We start from the raw sequence: 19,216 nt of genomic DNA, 5'->3' as shown, positions 1-19,216 counted from the left end.
CTAAAGGAATCCTTGTTATACCAGAGATTCAAACAGAGTTAGATCAGAGATAACGCATTTTTTTCAGCAGAATCATGACAGTGTCTCTTGATCACATTATTGTAGGCCCATAAGGCAGTTATTAGAGGCAAATGTATTAGTATAGCATCCAAGCAAGCCTAAGAGACAGAAGTCTTTGGTGTGGACTGTCATGATAATGTCATGAGATATTGGGTATTTTTAATCCCTTTGGTGCTTGAGGGGTTTATGAGCTACACTTGTGTACAAAATACCAAATGCTGGGTTTGAAACTGGGCAGGACTGTTTTCTGTCTGCTCTGAATGTCAAAGTATTCCGTAGAAAGGGGTGGGCTTATGACGGTGCCTTAACAAAATATTGTATCTAAGTCTGGAGGAGTTTGTTACTGGGCAGATCTGACTAGGGGCATGCTTGGATAGCATGGCAGACCTCATCTTCTGAACCAGTGCCTCTCTGGGGAAAATCCATAGCATGTGGTAATGTACTGTTTATGATTTTCTGTTTTACCCCTTTTATTTTAAGAAGCTGTTCTGCCTTATATTGTAATTGTATGTTTATTTTTTAATACCTTTTCTGTAATTCAAGCACTGTATTGTTATATATATTAAAACCATTTAATAAGTAATGCTTTGGGCTCTGAATGAACTTTGTGCACGCTGGAGAGAATAACTTGCTGAATTCAGGCACATGTTACTACAGCTGATTTTGTGTTAAAGTGCATAGTTTTTCCTATCATAAACAGGGACCTGAGGCCCTAGCGGATATTTTAGTCTAAGATCTTTTATCATATCTGCATAACCTCAGGTGGTGGCAGTGGATGGTTATGATGTGCAATTGGGTAGGGGTTAATACTAACTCGCTGGTTCCTTGCAGAGGAGAAAGGGGGGTTGCTAGAGAAGCCTTTGTGTATTAACCCTGGTTGCATATCTAAAGTCACGTGCTCACTTGTGTGCTGTTCGTGGCGGTGGTATATTGGGACGGCTTGAGGAGAGATACAACTCATTTGAGGGACCCCTGAGTGGGTGAAGAGTGGGGCAGCTTGCGGGTTGTGCATTGATCCTTGATCCTGTAAGAGGGGATACTGTCCATTTGACGGACCTTTGCGGAGGTGAAGAGTGGGTGCGCTTGCGAGCGTCGGTATTAACCCTTGTCCCGTATACAGGTTGCGTGCTAGCAGGGGGTCGTACGTGACATGGACTAAGAGGACATTTTTTGAAAAGGTGAAAATGACTGACTTGAGTTGGCTACTAGACTCAGAAGTAGTAGGCTTACAACAAAATATGTATAACAAAACAACACATGACATATTACACAGTGTCATGGTTTATTTAACAAAAATTAAGGCAACATGGGGAAGCCATGTGTGAAAAACTAAGTACATCTTTTGATTCAATAGCTTGTAGAACCACCTTTAGCAGCAATAACTTGAATTATAGGCTAAAGCAGTAAAATTCAGGGCATTATTGAAAACCCTGCTCTCTGATTGGTTAAAATTCCGGGCATTATCCACAGTAATGCCCTGAATTTCAGCAGCTTGCAAAGTGCAGTTTTCAATCTGTTTATTTTCAGCCAATAAGCTTTCAGAACAGCTGAGACTGGGCAGGGGATTGGTTTGAATTAAGTAAAAGCTCTGAGACATGGCAGGGGATTGGTCAAAAAGTATCAGCCACGGTTTGACTCCTCTCCCTCTCGAGCTGACAGATTTTTGAGCAGATTCAGTTGAATTGGGAGGGGGGTGGAGAGACTGCAAATACGTGTGTTGTGTATAGAGGTGCAGTGTTGTGTGTGTGTGGGGGGGGGGGTGTAGAGGTGCTGTGTTGTGTGTAGAGCTGGAGGGGAGAGTGCAAAGTTTAGTAAGTGGCTGCATTTTTTATTGTGGCTGCATTGTGTGTGTGTGTGTGTGTGTGCTGTTGTGTGTGTAGCAGCAGTTTGTGTGAGTGTAGAGCTGATGTGTGTGTGTGTGTGTGTGTGTGTGTGTGTGTGTGTGTGTGTGTGTGTGTGTGTGTGTGTGTGTGTCAGTAGCAGTGTTTATGGGTGTAGCATGTGTGTGTAGAGCTGCTGTGTGTAGAGGTGCTGTGTAGTGAGTGTAGAGGAGGTGCTCTGTTGTGTGTCTAGAGCTCCAATGTGTGTGTGTGTGTGTGTGTGTAGAGGCACTGTGTTGTATGTTGTTTTGTGTGTGTAGCAGCAGTTTGTGTGTGAGCTGCTGTGTGTGTGTGTGTGTGTGTGTGTGTGTACACAGAGGTGCGGCAGTGTGTGATATAGATATCTGCAGTGTAAGAGTATTTAGAGGTGGTTTCATGTATTTACCATTTTATTTGAATAAAAAAAATCTATTTAACTATACAAAAGTGTCTATTATTTATGAAATAAGCCTACATTTAGCCTATAATAGTAATAATCCCCTCGGCTTCGCCTCGGGCCTTCAACTCTTCCAGCCAGGGCATTATTGGCCAGTAATGCCCTGTTCTTCAGGGATTATTACTTAAATAATCGTTTTCTGTATGACTTTATCAGTCTCTCACATTGTTCTGGAGGAATTTTGGCCCACTCTTCTTTACAACATTGCCTCAGTTCATTGAGGTTTGCGGACATTTGTTTATGCACAGCTCTCTTAAGGTCCAGCCACAGCATTTCAATCGGGTTGAGGTCTGGACTTTGACTGGGCCATTGCAACACCTTGATTCTTTTCTTTTTCAGCCATTCTGTTTTAGATTTGCTGGTGTGTTTGGGATCATTGTCCTGTTGTATGACCCAATTTCGGACAAGCTTTAGCTGTCGAACAGATGGCCTCACATTTGACTCTAGAATACTTTGGTATACAGAGGAGTTAATGGTCGACTCAATGACTGCAAGGTTCCCAGGTCCTGTGGCTGCAAAACAAGCCCAAATCATCATCATCACCCCTCCACCAGCTTCTGCTTTGTGTTTTATTATGTTTTAGTTTGTTACAATTGAGGACATTAAAGTATAATTTTTTGGGGATTTTTGAATGCTCATTTTTGAGACTTCTTGTGTCTTTTTTGCATTCTATTTTATCCTTGTCTCAGAGCACCGACATGTTTTTCGCTATTGTAGAGTTTAAATTATGGTCTTATAAATACCCTAGTTATCATTAGGTGTGTATGCAGATTCTGGCTGTTTGTGTTATATATATTGTGACAAACGCCCCTCTTTTGTAGCGCTGACGTCTGTCTGGGTTGTTCCCGACACTGTCTTCTAGGGTTATTTATACAACAAACAGGAACATGCAAAGTATTACGTTGCTTAACTCAGGCTTCTGCCTGCTTTATTTTCATTCAAGTAAGGTATTGCAGCTTTAACATGTGTAGGCAGGAGGTACTCAGACATTTAACCTTCAGCGGTTTACTCATATCAGTGTTATAGCATTTCACACAGTGTCACTTTTAAGAAATAAAAACCAAAATCATATAAAGAAATCCTATCCCTTTCAGGGAACTAACTACACATCAGAATCAGCCTCTAACTGCGAACTAACTGGGCCAACTAACCTGGTTCCCCAGCTTAAAACAATGCCCTCTCATTTAGGGTCACTAGATATAGCACAGTCTTTTAGCAACAGCAATAAACATTTGTTTTGTCTTATCTGTTCGTGGTGGTAACACGGTCCCAAGTGTCCAGGCAAATCCTCTGGTACTGTGACACTTGGAGGGGCCGTCCACCCCGAAACTGGAAACAGGGGAGCAGCGACACCCCCAGGCTCTAAGGAGAGAGACTGAAATGCAAACCTCTCTGTTCTAAATACCTGTGCTAGTGATTAGGAGAGCAGGTGAGGGAGAACTAGACCCATTGTAATCTGCGGTCTGGATTTTCCATCCAGCAGCCTGAGTTAATGTGAAGCTGTGGAATGGATCATTTTTTAACTATTTCTGCACTTTCTGACCTAAAACGGGGCAGAAAGCTGCCTAACATCTTTGGACTATGTCACTATATATATATATATATATATATATATATATATATATATATATATATATAAACCATAATACTGAGTTAAGTTATGGTGAGTAAAAAAAGTGACAAAAACCCTCCACAGGAAAGTAAATATGCAAATATAGCTGTAAGCTCATGTGCATGTCTTAGGCAGGTCTGCAACCCCGCCTTTCCCCATTATCACCCAGCATACAGCACTTCCACTGTAGCAAGGGATTCTGGGAAATGACATGCAAATGAGCACACAGTGTCACTTTTTGCCTCAATAACCATTTTTAACATGGTTTACACTATGAGGCATGTGCTTCTGCTTTTTCAAAGAATTCAAAGAGGGTGTACTTTCTTTTTCACACATATATATATATATATATATATACAGTGTTCGACAAACATATACATTTGCTCGCCCCGGGCGAGTGGATTTATCCGCCGGGCGAGTAAATATTGGCCCAAGCAGCACACGTTTGGTACTAGGTGGCGAGTAGATTTTTTTGTGTGGCGAGTAGATTTTTTGGTGATTTGTCAACCACTGTAAATATATATATATATATATATATATATATATATATATATATATATATATATATGTATATATACAGCTAAACCCCGTTATAACGCGCCTCGCTATACCGCGATTCGGTTATAACGCGGTTTTCCCGTGGCTCCCGTTTAAAAAAAAAAAAAAAAAAACACTGCACACACTCACTGCACACACACTGCTCATTGCTCACACTGCACACACACTGCACACTGCACACACTGCTCATTGCACACACTGACACACTGCACACACACTGCACACTGCACACACACTGCACACTGCACACACACTGCTCATTGCTCACACTGCACACACACTGCTCACACTGACACACACTGCACACTGCACACACACTGCTCATTGCTCACACTGCACACACTGACACACTGCTCATTGCTCACACTGCACACACACTGCTCACACTGACACACTGCACACTGCACACACACTGCTCATTGTTCACACTGCACACACTGACACACTGCTCATTGCACACACTGACACACTGCACACACACTGCACACTGCACACACACTGCACACTGCACACACACTGCTCATTGCACACACTGACACACTGCACACACACTGCACACACACTGCACACACACTGCTCATTGCTCACACTGCACACACTGACACACTGCACACACACTGCACACTGCACACACTGCTCATTGCTCACACTGCACACACTGACACACTGCTCATTGCTCACACTGCACACACACTGCTCACACTGACACACACTGCACACTGCACACACACTGCTCATTGCTCACACTGCACACACTGACACACTGCTCATTGCTCACACTGCACACACACTGCTCACACTGACACACTGCACACACACTGCTCATTGCTCACACTGCACACACTGACACACTGCTCATTGCACACACTGACACACTGCACACACACTGCACACACACTGCACACTGCACACACACTGCTCACACTGACACACACTACACACACACACACACACACACACACACACACATATACATAAATCAGCCTTACCTTGGCTGCAGGGGGGGGGGGGCGTGCCGGTGGGGGTGGTGCTGCGGTGGAGGGGGATGATGGCTGCGGGGGCCCCCGATGCTGCGGGGGCCCCCGATGCTGCGGGGGCTGGTGGGATGGCCCGGTGCAGCGCGGGGGGGCACGGGGGGGGGGGGGGGGCAGGACGACCCTGCGCTACGGCAGGGCCAGGGGGCCCTGTATTGCGGTGGGGGGGAGCCGAACCGGAGGGGAATCCCCCCTCCCATCTCCTGTCACGCGGTGACAGGGGAAGCGGAAGCCGGAGGGGCATCCCCCCTCCCATCTCCTGTCACGCGGTGACAGGGGAAGCTGAAGCTGGAGGGGAATCCCCCCTCCCATCTCCTGTCCCGCGGTGACAGGGGAAGCTGAAGCCGGAGGGGAATCCTCCCTCCCATCTGCTGTCACGCGGGGAAAATATGCACTGATGCGGCGGCCATTTTTTTTTTTTAAATTAGCGCGACCCCGTTAGTAACGCGGTGGTCTCGGGGTGAACCCCGAGGACCGCGTTATAACGGGGTTTAGCTGTATATGTATATATATATGTGTATATATATATGTGTATATATATATATGTATATATATGTGTATATATATATATATATATATATATATATATATATATATATATATATATATATATATATTTGTGTGAAAAAGAAAGTACACCCTCTTTGAATTCTTTGAAAAAGCAGAAGCACATGCCTCATAGTGTAATACAGTTTTATTACATTAACTAGGTTGGAGGAGCCTTGAAAATGCATGTGACGGTAGAGGTAAATGTGACTGCTTTTAATAATGGTCAAGCCTACCATTACCCATTACCCTTACCTGTCAGTAATACATTTGTGTTATGTTATATGTATTATGTAGCGTGGTTCCAGCACTTCAGGGACCAGGGGTTAATTTTGTTTTGAACTGGAATGTTGCAAAGTGATCTGTGAGCTTTCCAAGTAAGCTTGCATGTGACTGTGTTTTGTGTTGCACTTCCCCCCACCAATCAGGGTCTGGGTCATATTGCAAACCCCTGTGGGGAAGAAAGACCATTAGCTAGATCAGGGTGAGCAAACTTTTTATATGCCGAGCCCCCCTTTTCATCCATAAAATTTCCCCCCCCACACACACACACAACCCCCCCACACACACACACAACCCCCCCACACACACACACACGCACACACAACCCCCCCCCCACACACACACATACAATCCCCCCCCACACACACACAATCCCCCCCCACACACACACAATCCCCCCCTACACACACACACAATCCCCCCCACACACACACACACAATCCCCCACACACACACAATCCCCCCCCCCCACACACACACACAATCCCCCCCACACACGCACACACAAACCCCCCCCACACACATATCCCGCCCCACACACACACACAATCCCCCCCCACACACACACAATCCCCCCCTACACACACACACAATCCCCCCCACACACACACACACAATCCCCCCCACACACACACAATCCCCCCCCACACACACACACAATCCCCCCCACACACGCACACACAAACCCCCCCCACACACAATCTCCCGCCCCACACACACACACAATCCCCCCCCACACACACACAATCCCCCCCCCACACACACACAATCCCCCCCCCCACACACACAATCCCCCCCCACACACACAATCCCCCCCCCCAAACACACACAACCCCCCTCCACACACACACACACAATCCCCCCCACACACACACACACAATCCCCCCCCCACACACACACACAATCCCCCCACACACACACACAATCCCCCACACACACGCACACACACAATCACCCCCCCCCACACACACACAACTTCCCCCCCACACACACACACAATCCCCCCCCACACACACACAATCCCCCCCACACACACACAATCCCCCCCCCCACACACACACACAACCCCCCCCCCACACACACACACTCAATCCCCACACACACACACACACTCAATCCCCCCCCACACACACACACACACTCACTCATTACACACACACACACACACACACACACACACTCTTTCACCTGGGGGGGCGACATGCTCCGATCCCCCAACCCCCCATGCTGCTGAAAATTGGTGCAGAAAGCAGACAGGAAGAGAAGGAGGGGCTGTCTGTGTGTAGAGAGAAGCCCCACCCCCTCTGCAAGACACAGACAGATAGAAGCAGCAGCACGGAGCTTCTGGCCACCCCTGCACAGCTCTGCCCGCCCCCAGGTTTCCCTGCAAGCAGCCCGCGCCCCCCCTACATAATCTTGCACCCCCCATGGGGCCATGCCCCCCAGTTTGCGCATCACTGAGCTAGATGAATGTTCTGAGTTCTTTAGTTGAAGCAGCAGCTGGGAAAAGCTGGGAGTAACTGGGAGAAGCTGCAGCAGACGCTGCAGGGAGAAAGATCAGGGGCAATCTCTTTAGGGAGTTCCCTGCACCTAAGTTTATAAGGTAATCCCAGTTTCAAAGTTGTAAGTGTAGCCAGGCTCCCCTCTCTTGCACTTGTTGGATGTGGAGTTGGCTAGGGAGCAGAGGTTGCGCATGCGCGGGCAGCAGAGGTTGCGCATGCGCGGGCATAGCTGCCAAAGCCCGCGAAGGAGGAATAGTTCCTATAGGGTGGAGCATAGGGGACTACGAGTCCCAGCAGTCACCGCAAGACCCTGTGACGCCAGGGAACCAATGGGGTGGCTGGAATATCGGGAGGAAGGGAGATAGGGTTGTACGGTGGGTGCACGTTGTTCAGAGCTAGCGGGAGGAGGAAGGAGACGGAGCTCCGTTTGTAGGGAGGCACCCTGCCCCTACCTAGGCCTTATACCCCGGCGCAGTTAGGTCCTGAGTCCCCGTAGAGTGGAGCGGAGATAGAGATTGGCCCCAGACAGGTTCCAGTTTCCCTTACTGTGCCAGTTCAGATACAGTACATATCTAGCAGAGGTCTGGGCTCAGACCCCGCTACCGTTGCTGCAGTCATCTGGGTGGGATCGCCCCGGATGGCTATTGCTGGATCCAGTTGCATCTGATCCTTTGTGAAGATCCTTGGCAGGCCCGGGTACTGGAGTGCCCGACAGGTAACCATCACCAAGTGCACCAACGATATCACAGTCCATTCACAAGGAACCTAGTGGCTGCGCAGTCACACACATATATCTCACTTGAGGGTGGGGGACATATTGTGTGGGGTTATTGGACATGGGTGGGATCACCCGGTGTAGGTGGGAGCGTCCTGCGAGATGCGGTAGTAGTGTCTCCTCTAGAGAGGGGCACCTGTTGATATATTGCCATTGCTAGTTGAGTAAAGTAATTCGGTTGTTTTATATGCTGTGTGTGTGGAGTGATATATAATTGTCCTGCGAGGAACCACTCCCCCTCTGGTGGGAGCCATCGCAGGGGGATTCGCTTCACCAAGTACGAGGTATTACCTATTATTACGTGTTCCCCAGACTCTCCGTGGCAGAGGCTCAGGCCCTGTGAGCCTACAGGTTATACGGCATATGGTAGCGGTCTGTGTTCATTAGGAAACAGGGCTACATAAGTGTGTATGTTGTTTTGCTTTAAATAGTTATGGATATTTATTTTTCCAATAAATAATTTTTTATAAACTCTGTGTTTCTGTCTGGCGAATTGATCCCTGGTGGGATAGTCCTGGTCTCCCGTGACAATGCACACACAAACAATGGTTGTAAAATTGCACTTTGGGAAAACCTGATCACAGATGGGGTTTACTGCTCAGTTGTAGTCCCAGAATCATGTAGGCGATGAGATGGAATGCCTCACTGCCGAAGTCCTAGGTCTAGATGACCTCCATCAAACAGTCCAGATGAAAATAGGACGACCCAGGAAAACGAGGGAGCTCCGTTGACACCGAAGGGGAATCCTCACCAGGCGTCTATTGCTTAGTAGAAAACCGGCAGACTGCAGGAACCTTGATTGAAGTCTGTTTCGGGGGTTGACTAGGACAGTGCGTCAGAGTGCCGTAGTTGAAGGAACCACCAATGAAAAAAGCTCTACACGTTTCCTCGCATTACAAGCAACTTCCTGATGAGATGCCGGATGTTGATGGAGGTCATCTAGACCTAGGACTTAAACAGTGAGGTGTTCCATCTCATCTCCTTCTTGATTTTTGTGGACTACAGCTGAGCAGTTAACCCAAAAAACTTTATGTAGGTAAAAATATCAATACACAAAGATTAATAAAATCAATATAAATAAAAGCAGGGTAATTGCCTGGTAAGGATGGCAGCTGCTTTTGAGCCCAGTTGGGGGAGTTCCTGTCTTCCTTATCTCGTGTCCTCTGTGGGGTACTGAAGTCAGAGGGGGGGTGTGAGGGAGCCGATGTTACCACCTCTACATTGTATCCTCCGCTGGAGTGTTTGGCTTCTGGGTTGTAGCCTCAGATGGTTCACACTCATTGCCGAGGGTGTGGTGGCTGGCGTCCTCGTCCTCCGTCTAACCCGGATATGACATCATAAACATTGTTACATCATTCCACACCAACAACTGTTCCTGGCGCAGATTGAAATGTGCAAACAGAGTGCCAATACCCCCCAGAGATTAACTAAACACTGATACCACACAGTACTGCTCTCCCATAGTCCAAAGAATCTTCTGGTGTAGGGACTCCTTCTAGACATCATTTGCAGAAGGAAACACAGATGCAAAGATAATTGTATATTAACACTTTACTTGAATCACATACAACACAGAGGGGGGAGGGAAACACTCACACTCTCCCCTCTGGTTAAAGCATGAAGTTACTCTGGGCGCACTTCAACCACTCTCCCAGATCAGCTGCTTGGCTTCTGCGCGCTCTACCCGGTCCATGGCTCTCACTCGCTTCCGGGGGCTCCTCTGTCAGCCTCACGCGTCACAGCTGCCTCAGATAATAGGGTTCCTCTCTGGATCTTCAGAGTTGGTACGGTGGCCTCAGATGCACAAAAGGCCCAACATGTTTTGTCCTACGACGTCTTCTGGGGTCATCCAGGCATGAGTGAGAGCCGTGGACCAAGTAGAGCATGCAGAAGCCAAGCAGCTGATCTGGGAGAGTGGTTGAAGTGCGCCCAGAGTCACTTCATGCTTTTAACCAGCGGGGAGAGTGGGAGTGTTTCCCTCCCACTCTGTGTTGTATGTAATTCAAGTAAAGTGTTAATGCACTATTGTCTTTGCATCTGTGTTTCCTTCTGCATATGAGGTCTGGAAGGAGTCCCTACACCAGAAGATTATTTGGACTATGGGAGAGCAGTACTGTGTGGTATCAGTGTTTAGTTAATCTCTGGGGGGTATTGGCACTCTGTATTGCACATTTCAATCATTGCCAGGAACACTTGTTGGTCTGGATTGGTGTTTTTTGGTGGTTTGGGAGACCGCTGATGTTCAGGCAGCATTTTTAAATAATTATTATATTTTATATCACTTATTTGTTGCACTTTATTTGTTGTTTATTGTTACATCAATCCCTGCACTACAGGAGGCTACACCCAAACTTATTCATGAATACCACCCACCATTACTTATCCACCTCCCCACTTCCCTTTACACATTGCTCCTGGCACCCATCTTCAGTAATTATTAGGACATTGGCTGATTGTGAAAAGAGCCTTCAAATTGTTCTCTTTGTTTATTTAAAGACAGAAATTATTTCAAAAAGTTTCATTTGAAGTAATAGACAGTGAAGTAATGTAATAAAATAGTTTGTTTGGAAATGTGTTTTGCCCATTGAGTCACAACTAACACAATTGTGGGCGTAATTTTATTTTCTCTAATTATTTAAAAACAATGTAATCAACTTCGTAAAAACCTTCATTAGGTGCCCACTGATATTAAAGAAACCCCTATGTAATATTTTTCACTTTAAAAAAAATGAATGACTGAATAGGTTAAGTTCCTAAGAATTTGGTAACCGTGGTTCGATTTCTGTACAGACACGGGGAAACACACCCACCACTCACTCACTAATTAAATGACTAAAATAATGAAAGCTCTATGGCCCCATGTTCGGGATTCGAGTCCTTAGTGTAAAACACGACCCTGGGTTAAGAATAGTACAATATCAGAAACATGGTGCTTGACGCAATGATATACATGGGCTGCGCTCCCACATAAAAGATTTAGGACTAAAGAAATGTAAATACAAAATAATGTCTACTACAACTATGTTCTTTTCTGTTGTATAATACTCTTGTAAAAGCAAACTTATACTGTACATCACCCATCACCCATCACCTTGACTTCATTCTGTACCCCACAACTGAACGCAGACATGAATAAAATGTGAGTAATAAAAATGCAGAATTGTAAATCCTTAAATACTTTATACAGTGTGAATGTGATAAAAAATACAATAGTTACGGGTTCATTATTTTTCATAGTTGAATCAAGTAAGAGTTTATTTCATTACGAGTATACAAGGAGAAAGGCTCAATGCAAGAGCTCTTCTGCCATACAGTGAGAAACACATAATCTTTATACCCTCCTGAGGTATAATACATGCCCCTAGATGGGCTGGCTTACAGAAAATTATAATAATACGCCCCTCCAGGAGGGGTTGACCTTTTATTGATACGGATACCTAATCAATATCAGAAAATACAGGTTTTTACTACATAACTTTTATACTTTGGTTCACCTCTGGGGTGAGGTTTCCTGTGACCATAGTGACCATATAATTATCACATTCCTAAACTTAGGGCTTTTATTGGAAAAATAAGGAGAAGCGAGTTTTATGTTTACTGCTCCTAACTTCCAATTATTTTGCAAACACACCCACCCAAATTGGATTTTTACATGAGAATAGCTTTTATCTCAAACTAGTTCTGCATTCCGTTCACCCCCCTGGCATATATACAGATTAGTTTTGGAAGAGTGAGAGACCCTGAGGGAATCTGTGATTTACAGCATAGCAAGATACTGAGGTCAAATCTCATTCAAGCTACTATCATACTACATAAAAAACAAGATGAAGGACAAACAGAGAGAAACAAAATGGTTGCATGGATCCTAGTGCACCCCCTACGTGTGCTTTATATCACACTTTCACAGTCCTTCCTTTTTATTCTTAAACAAAAAATGCTTTAAGGATAACTGTCCAGTAGTGCATATGGTTGCCATTTGGCTTACTCCAGCATTTAATAATTCTTGGTGGTCTCATAGTCTTGGTAGAAGAGGGAGTGGGCCTGACCGTTACCTCCCTTAGCAATGTCCACTGGCTCTGCGGCCAGAATATCTTCCAGAGTTAGTTCGCCGTTTCCTTCTTTCTGCAAGGGACTGCTGTCATTGTTGACATATTTTTCTCCTGAAAGAGGGCCATCAAATCAGTAGAGGGGGTAACACATTTATGGATCAGGCTCTTGCAACAGGTGACACACACATAGATGATGACAAATACAACCAGCACACACAACAAAGCACTCACCAGTTTTGATCCCAGTGATCCCAGCAAACTGCTAAGCCCAAAAAGATCCAACTCTGCATCTCCTCCCTTCCTCAACCTGTCCTGTATCTCTGCTATTTCCTCCTGCTCATACTCAATTTTACCACTCTGATCTTGAATGAAGACAAAACATTGCTCTTTAATGAGGGCACATACGCCCCCCTTTGATGTTAAGATGTAGTCTAGTGCCATTCTATTCTGTAGTGCCATTAATCTAATCTGAACCTGTTCTTGATTAAGTGATTTAATAGCTGAGGTGGTATGATTAAGTACATCATCTAGCACATCTGTAAGTGTATTAAACCTGTCGAATAACAACCCTACTCCTACATTAGGGATCACAAACTAGCCCAAAATTGCTCTTTCCAAAGACTTACTTTTAACCCCTGTGGGTTAGGTCTTGTGTCCCTTCTATTCCTTACTCGTCCTGTAGGTAATTGTTTAGTGATAGTAAATGCTGGAACTACTTTGCCTAGGTAGCATGATCCTTTCCATCCGCATGGCAACACTCTGTATGCCCACCTACCACAGAGCCAATAGACTCTGCGGGGCAAAGTAGAGTTGGTACATTTGATATTTACAAACACAGAATTCATTGTATTAAAACTTGCTTACGCGAGTTGCCATTGAGTGGCACCCAGTAAACATTCATTTTTACCTTTAGCGCTTCTCCCAGTCATATTCATGGTAAAACAAGTTTCTTGTGTGGGAGGGGCTACTGATCCAATAAACTGGTTCCCTGACTTCTGATTTATCCATAACCCTCCCACTGGTGTTGTATTTAACAATGGAATTCTGGAAAAAAATCCATTAGTCAATACTGGTATCCCAGTAGATTCATTGTGTAACAATTCTTCTTTAGTGTAGGGTATACCTCTCAAAGGAGCTTCCTGAGAATGGGGAATGTACCCACATACCCAACATGACTAATTTACCCCAGATTTATTATATATTGATCTGCAAGTATCAATGAATGTATTGTCTTTTTCCCAGGGTGTTAGATGTAATTCCCTTCTCTTCCTGCCTTGGTTTGTGATATTATTGACATTATTTTTGGTGTGTGGGTTTGTCACAATATTACAGGTAGTTATATTATATTCAATCTGTTGACTACCTTGATAAACGTATTCGGTTATAAAAACACAGGCAGGCATATTCCTGCGGAAAGAAAAGCAAGTAGTAATAGTTCACAGTCTGGAAGCTCCGATTGGAACATCATGTTGGCAGATATAGATGAATGCCCTGAACGTCATTTCATGAGTAACCTTTGGGGTCACCTTGATTTTTCTCCCTCGTTGGTCAGTGGTCAAGGATTATTTTGCCTATCAAAACACTGACTTGGTGTGACTGAGGATGGTGATGGGACGAGCTTCACGTTTGTGACGTGGATCGAGGAAGTCAGCTCGTCCAGTTTCACAGCTGTATTGGTTGTGAGAAGGATTTGAAATGGGCCTCTCCACCGAGGTTGAAGAGCGTGCTTGCATAGAAAATGCTTTATCATTACCCAGTCGCCTTCCTTTAGATGGTGCTGCTTGACATTCTCCTTGGTGGATTGTGTGGCCTTCACCTGGGAATTGAGAGACTGAAGCAGTTTCATTAGTTTCACACAATAAACACTGATTAAATCGTCTGTCAGAGCATGGTCATGTAATAGTAATCCTAAGGAGCCTGCAATAATCATTGGTCTACCCATTAGGATTTCATCTGGAGTTAATTTAGTCTTGCCCTGTGGAGCACTTCTGATTGCCATGAGCGCTAAGGGGAGCGTTATCATGGGAGAGGGGATTTTTAGCCCGGGAATAAAGGGGTTAACACCTCATTTGGCCACCCCCTACTCTCACCTGGGAAGCAAGGGGTTAACTGGACTGGGGTCCAGTAATGTATTTTACCTTGCTTCAGCCTTCTAATGTATATTCCTCTGTGAAAATGTATTGTCTCTCTTCCAGTGTTTGCACCAACACATACACTGGGATTGATGCGGGAGGGAAAGGGTTAAGGTTAACTTAGTGGTTATAGCTCTTTGTTTAATGTTCCCGCCTTTTCAGGCACCATTTTGCAGAGTCCCATAGGTCGCCATTGGGGCTCCATGCTTTCCAATGGCAGAAGTAGCGGTTTTGGACCTGTTTCCAGCAACGACCAGCAGGTGGCGTCCGAGAGGAGGAGCGGCGGTTTCCCATTGTAAGTCAATGGGGCCATTGACTTCAATGGGGATTCCTCGATGTCGGCCTGCAGGAACAGGTTGGCAGCCATCCAAACCGCAAAACCGCAGTAGCGGATACAATGTCCTTGAAAAGAGCTTTTATCACTTGGGTCAAGTTCAATGACAATTGGCGTTGGAATCTTAGGTTCTAGGGCACCTGCGAATAAAATTCTTGTTGCCCCTAGCCCCTAGAAACCCCCACACACGACCCCCACCGGGTCCAGGAATGAGGGACCCCCGTAAAGGGACGAGCGGAGAAGGAGGGTCACGCCATTGACTTTAATGGCGGAGCGGAGGTCCCATTGAATCCAATGGGGAAAAAACGCATGGCGTGAAAACGGCTAAGTCCGAAATGGTGAAAAGTGTAAGTCCATATCTCCGGTACTGGAAGGACCAAAGGGCTGGGATTTGTGTGGCATGTAGCCAAGGTTCCGGCATGAATGCATGACCATTCCCAGCCCTCTCCGAACAACCAGACGGAGTGTGGGCAAATGTAAAGATTTTTGGTTTTTCCATAGACTTCAATGGCGGCGTCTCTCCATTGAAAGTCTATGGCGGGGAACCCCATTGACTTCAACGGCGGAGCCGCGCCATTGAAAGCCTATGGCGGCAGAGACCGTTGATTTCAATGGGGAAAGAGTGAAAAGCAGAGATTCATTTTTAAAGGGACGAATCCTGTATTTTAAAAGTGTTTTGACCTGATTTGTGTATCTCCGGTTCTGGGGGTCGTAGTGGGCTGAGATTTGGCCACGATGGAGATACAGTTCCAGCAACAAAAGCTGGCAAAAAATCAGCCCACTGGACCCGACGGAACCGCTTATATTAATATGTGAATATATTAAACTGTGAATGGTATTTTGGGTCTGATGAGAACGCAGAGCCCATCTGCTATGCTAAATAGGTCAGGGGGGCAGACAGATGGTTTAGCATAAGCCCTCTGATCAAAGGTTAACTGCCCTGATTGTTTACACTAGGTCCAAGAACAAAGGGGCTGAGTGGTTTGTAAGTGTCATAGTTCACACTTGCAGGGGAGGAAGAATCTACTTCAAATGACTCCACTAGCCAGCTAGGCGCCTTTAGGTTAAGGTATAGGGCTGGAAATTGTATTTAAACAGGGCTCAGTCTATGCCCATTGTCTTGTATCATCCTGAGATTGCTGCATGAACTGCTAATCAAGATTTTCTGATTATTTCATCATTCCAACTTTAAGTAAGCGTCTATATTGTGCCTGTTATTTGTATATCTCGTGTGTTCACCTTTTTCAAGGAATAAATTATATTTTATCATATCTAGTCGTGTTCAGTTCAACCCAGGTATTTTGGTGTATATTATATCTTGTCATAAAGTTACCGTGGCAAGCACGTCTAGCCATTGCAATTTTGTCTCTGCACACATTTTGCTGATTTTGTTCTTTAGGACCCCATTAGTCCTTTCCACTTTCCCTGCGCTCTGAGGATGGGTCTGGACCCGTCTGTGGTACTTAGGTGTGTATGTCATTTTTTAGCCTTTTTAAAGCCCTTTTATTTGGTCTCTTTTTTATTAGGGGGCTGTCTGTCTATTTTTAGCTATTTAGATATATACCTGAATAGCCTGTCATTGCTTTATTATTTATGTCTTGCCTTTTGTCTGGTTTGGGAGTCATTACAGGAGCACCAGGTATGTTACTGCAGAGTACTATGTGCCAGCAACATGAATACACGCAACACAGCCTTCCCGTCTCCCCAGATGCTGCAAAGATTCAGTACTGTTTATTCGGGACCTTGCACATGCGCAGTGCATCACAAGCAGCAGGAACACGATTGACACATCTTCAAAGGCAGCTAAGACTAGCGCACTTGCTACGCTGTTGAAAGACTATCCTACGCATGCTCAGTGACATTCCTCACGAGCAGTGAAGGGGAAAAGTGTGCACATGCGCTCTTCTGACTTGCCACGTCGGCAGCTTTCTGTTGAGGACCCTGTGTATGACGTCACCAGCCAGACGATGGGAGCTGGCAATTCCCTCCACTACTTATAGCAGTTAACTCCTTATGCTCAGTCCCAAGTACTCCACAGGGCACCAGGAGCTGTTGATAGAGGGTTTGCTTCTACTTGTTTACTGTCTGACATCTGATATCTACATATGTACTTTGTCTTGCACAATATTCTTGTATTCACATTTTTTGTTTGATATCTGGTGTCTGCTTATGAGATTTGCCCTCTATAGGACTTTTTATTTATATCTTTAGCTGAGTGTGGGATTATATGACAGTGGGGAGGGAAGGCTTAGGGAAGTACCTCTGGGACCCTTTGGGACCAGGGGGAATGGGCCAGATGAAGAGGTCACCCCTCGAAATGTCGCCCCCCTAGTTTGCTGTCCTTTTTCCATTATTGTGATTTTTTTTCCTTTTGTTTCATGTTTTTTCCCTTTCTCCTTTCCCCTCCAACCCCTTTTATTTTTGCTCTATGGGATATTTATTCTTGCATTGGCGTATTGGCTATTGTTGCTATATTTTCAGTTTATTATTAGTGTCATTAAATTATTCATATTCCCTACACTGGTATTCGCTTATATGTGTAGCTGCGAGACAGAAAGTGCTGGTACTATCTTTTGGTTTGTTAGTACTTCTGAAGGGAATTAGGGTCCCTTCCTGTTCCGTGCACCCTGCAACCTTGCTGAGTCATTGTGTCAGAGTGCTGTCTAACACCCCCCCTTTCCAAAATGGGGATGTTTACCAATGTTGTGGAGTTGACAGATGTGACATGTAGAGCAAAAATCTTCTACCTTTGGACCAATGTTTGGTGCAAACCAGTCCGTTCTGATGGTTATCAGCATCCCCCCTTTATTAGAATGCGAAATCCCGTGAGCCATGCGAATAATATAAGGCTCTAATGTGGGAGGTAAAACTGGTTTGTCATCTGGACCATACCAGAATTCCCCTTTCTGTTGATAACCCTTGCTTGTCCAGTCCTGGACAACCTCTGTGGTTAACTGCTTATAAAAGGAGGATAAATCAAGTGGTATAGTTATGGTTGTGTCTGGATCAGTGGGTGTGGTGATAGCATATGCCTGGACATACGTCTGTCCGGCTGCTTGTTTAGCCATTGTGTCAGTAAAAGCATTGCCTTGTGATAGCTCATCAGTTTTGCTAGTATGTGCTGCTACATTAACAACCGCAAGAGCTTGTGGCAGTAGCATTGCCTTAAGCAAATTTAAAACTTGTGAGCATTATGTATTGGCGTTCCTGACGCTGTAATAAATCCTCGGAGCCGCCAGAGGGCGCCAAAATCATGTACAACTCCAAACGCATAACGTGAGTCTGTGTAAATGTAAACAGTTTTGCCGGTAGCTATAATACAGGCATCTGTGAGAGCTACGAGCTCTGCTATTCGAGCTGAAAACTTTGAGGGGAGAGATTTACTCTCTCGTATCTCTGTATTGGTAACAACAGTGTAACCTGTACATCTCTGGCCTTTTGTGTCAATAAATGATGAACCATCTACAAATGTCTCAAATAGATTGTCTCTAACGGTGGTCACTGTGTCCATGTCTGTTATACAATCATGTGGAAAACCTTCCTCTGGTAATGGTAACAGTGTGGCTGGGTTAAGATTTGTGCATCGGTGAACAGTTATATTGTCAGAGCCCTGCAATATAATTTCATACTTGGTAAGTCTTCTGTTAGTGAGTTGTGTAGATCTGCGTAAAACTAAAGTAGACACGGCATGGGGTACATACACCTGTAGGGTGTGACCCTGTACAACAGTCTGAGCCATGTCAACAAGAACTGCAGCGGCAGCTACAGCTCTCAAGCAAGGTGGGAAAGCCTGTGCTACTGAGTTTAGTCGTGTGCTATAATATGCGACAGTCTGTTGCCGTGAGTTTCAGTTAAAATTCCTGAGGCGTGCCCCTTGTGTTAGTGACAGTATAATGCAAAAGGTAGTGCATAGTTTGGTAGGCCCAAAGATGGAGCTAATATTAAACTCCTCTTTAGAGTACAGAAAGCCTCTTCTGTCTCTTCAGTCCAAGGGACTGGTTCAGTAACCCTTTTA

The sequence above is a fragment of the Ascaphus truei genome, chromosome 13 (genome assembly GCF_040206685.1).
Source record: "Ascaphus truei isolate aAscTru1 chromosome 13, aAscTru1.hap1, whole genome shotgun sequence".
NCBI lineage: Eukaryota > Metazoa > Chordata > Amphibia > Anura > Ascaphidae > Ascaphus > Ascaphus truei.
The sequence above is the reverse complement of the archived record's forward strand: the minus strand, read 5'-3'. Positions refer to the sequence as shown.